Below are 3302 nucleotides of genomic sequence, written 5' to 3' on the forward strand. Positions count from 1 at the left end.
ATCCGGAATTGAATGCCAGTCTAGTTCCCTTATGAAGATTAGGTAAAAGCGACTTAATAAGATATTAATTAGCACATGAAAATATTATAATTTCCTTATCTCCCAAATCCTCCTAGTGGGAATTTTGCAGCTGTTACTCCAAATTTAGCAAACTCGACATCTCTCTATTCTTTGAACTTAAAATTTGCCCTTATTTGGAAGGCACTACTTTGCCTGCCACCCTCTTGAGTTGTGGATCTATTCTCACAGCTTCATATGAAGAGAGACTGGGTCATTGTCCCTGCTGTCCCACTGCTTATTTTGAAAAACAACCCCCTTATCTTCTTCCTGCAAAATAATCCAGCAAATGAACCAACTCTGCCTTTGGAATAGTATCCATGCCATTTATTTAAAAATTTTCCCACACACATCAACAATTGTATCTGCTGCTCTCCTCCAAAATTATTTTAAAATTTAGGACTTGCTCCACTTTCTTCTCCACCCAATCCTTGCCATCATCAATAATAATTTCAAAATCATGGACTCTCAGTTGCTTAACCAATTCATTTCTGATTATCTTCCCTTCCATTGCACCTATATTGCTCCCTTTTTGGAAAAAATCTTAGAATGGATCATTGTCAGTATTTATAAATGTTCCATTGAAAACCCAGTAATTCAGATATTTCATTCCTTGACTACTCTCACTCTTTTGACTTTCTCTCATTGGCAGGACAAATTGGCACCACCAGTGAGCCCTCTCTTTTCTTCATGTCTTATCCATACCAGTTTTCACATTCTGTACTTCCAGTAACACTTTAGATCCTATTTGCTTATCATACCAATCTAGTACAAAACCAACCCTGGGTTGACCCAGTGATTGCTCGTCTGTGCCTACGCCTAACTGTTACCTATTCTGGGAGAAAGTCATGTAACAGAGAATATTAGTTTCATAAAAACTCAAAGAAAATAGAGCTCTAACTGAAAAATTAGTCTATATGTTTTGCTAGCCATTCAACTACATTTCCAAGAAATTTGTATTTTAAACTCTACCTCTGCATTGTATGGATGAAGGTTTCTGTGATTTGTCCTGCATAACATCTCAAACTGCATGTTGTATGTGAGACGTGTGCTGCCTGAGTGACCTTGGGAGTCTGGTTAGTTGCACATTAGCTGCTTCCAGCTCAGAACTGGCCCTTCTGGTCTGGACACCAAATCTGTAACTCCTGCTTTGCATCACCTCTGGCTCTAGGCTGGGCTGGCCCCCAAAAGGGATTCTGGGAGGGGAGGAAAGCACACATTGCCCAAGCTCCTTAAAGAGGTAAAGACATGATAACATAGGAATACAGCTTGTTCCATACTGCACATGTAGGCAAACACATGGTTAACTTCAGACCTCGTCATTTGCCCTATAAATATGGCCTTTATGCACATGGTCAGTTGGAAGTCTCACCGGAGGGGAGGACGCTCCACCCAGGCCTCTCAATCAGGACTCCAGCCTGGCTGTCTCCACGGTGCTTACCCAACTAATGAGGCTGGATGTTTTTAAGTACTTGATTTGATATTTTGTCTTATTCTCCTTTACTGCTTACTATTGCCCTCATCTATGTGCAGATTTCTCTTTTCTTCTTTCTGTTTCTATTAGATTTTTAAATATTAATAAAGTGGTTTTTTCCCCTTCAAAACCGAGAGTATGGCTACCGTGAATCTTTTCTTCAGAACAACTTCCCCACTTCCTTTCTTCAAACTTCTCTTTCTCCATGCCTGCTACCTCATCCATTTCCTACTATATTTCCTACAATGTTACTCTTTTTTTAATTAAATCATCTTTATTGCTAAAAGTTAATTAACAAGTGTTAAAGAGAAAAATTCACTATTACTATTAAAGATCTGGACTCACATTACTGTTCAGTTTTATCTGAAGGTTAACAGAAGGAAGGGTCTTGCACTTAAGCTAACAATGAACATGATGTATTATTTTAAACTAGAATTTTTAAACCACTCTAAAAGAATTACACGCCTCTTAGCTAATGTTGTAGTTGTATCATATTACTTAGATTCAAGTTCTTCTTTCAAAGAGTCATCAGAATAACATGGACTGAAGAGACTTTCGAACACTTGCCATCTCTTGCTACTGAGTTTCCATCATTTTTTTTTTTTTTTTGCAACATAGCCACTTCTTTTCTGTTCATTTTGTGCAACAGTAAGTAGACTATCGTGATTCTTCTCCAAATCCTCCATACTCTTTATGAACTGCTCATGTAACCATCTAATTGTTTTCAGTCTCTGGCTCTGAACAATTCTGGATTGTTGGAAAAACTTTTGTTGCCGTCGAAACATGTTAGCTAGTTTTTCTTCTTGTTCCTCAGATTTCTGCACATCTATATCCCACTGCTGAAACAAATTGAGAAATTACTGAGAATATTCTTGGTCAAGCTTCTGCCTTTGCTCTTGCTGGGTTTTCCAAACATGTTCAGTTTTCTGGTTCCTAGTTTTGAGAGAAGCTTTGGTATACAATTCTAGTCTTTTTCTCTTGGCAAGAAGAGCCTTGTTAATGTCAGCTCCAAATCTTTCCAGCTCCAAATCTTTCACCACCCCCCCCATATCTTCAAATACTGCTGCAGAAGTCCTTTTCTTCCCATGCTTCTTAATTACTGGAGTCTTCCCTTCCATAACATCCTCCTCTGAACCACTCAGATCTTTTTTATCTTCCTTCTCAAAGTCATAGGCTCTTACAACCTGATCCTCCATTGATGTCTTCCCAGATTTCCCTGTATGTTTTCTTCCATACACCATATTTAGATGTTTTCTGAAGTGCCTGTCCACTTAGCCAGCATGACGCTCCTCTCTACAATGCTACTCTTAAATGATTTTACTCCATACCATAAAATAAAAGCTCACTGGGTATCAAAAATATCAAGTTAAATAAATTTATTACCATCTTCTCCTTCTTCTGAGAAGCTGTGCAATTTTTGGTAGCGCTGTTAGAGAACAGTATATTTCTCCTTCAAATGGCATGAGTAACTTAACTCATATTCCTTTCAATGGCGGAAATGTTTCTTTGTTCATACGTGTCCTTCCCATCCTTCTCACTCAGGCATATTTTAATTATTAATAAATATTTTTCTTGGGGCGCCTGGGTGGCTCAGTGGGTTAAAGCCTCTGCCTTCAGCTCAGGTCATGATCCCAGGGTCCTGGGATCGAGCCCCGCATCGGGCTGTCCGCTCCGCGGAGAGCCTGCTTCCTCCTCTCTCTCTCTCTCTGCCTGCCTCTCTGTCTGTCTGTCAAATAAATAAATACTTGTGATCTGTCTGTCAAATAAATAA

General features: G+C 39.1%; 1 pseudogene; it reads right to left on the reverse strand.

Moving 5' to 3' along the window:
- Positions 1-2059: 2059 nt before the first annotated feature.
- On the reverse strand, positions 2060-2772 carry LOC101694568 (annotated as a pseudogene).
- Positions 2773-3302: the final 530 nt, after the last annotated feature.

The sequence above is a fragment of the Mustela putorius genome, unplaced genomic scaffold (genome assembly GCF_011764305.1).
Source record: "Mustela putorius furo isolate JIRA1106 unplaced genomic scaffold, ASM1176430v1.1 tig00000031_pilon_pilon_pilon, whole genome shotgun sequence".
Classification (NCBI taxonomy): domain Eukaryota; kingdom Metazoa; phylum Chordata; class Mammalia; order Carnivora; family Mustelidae; genus Mustela; species Mustela putorius.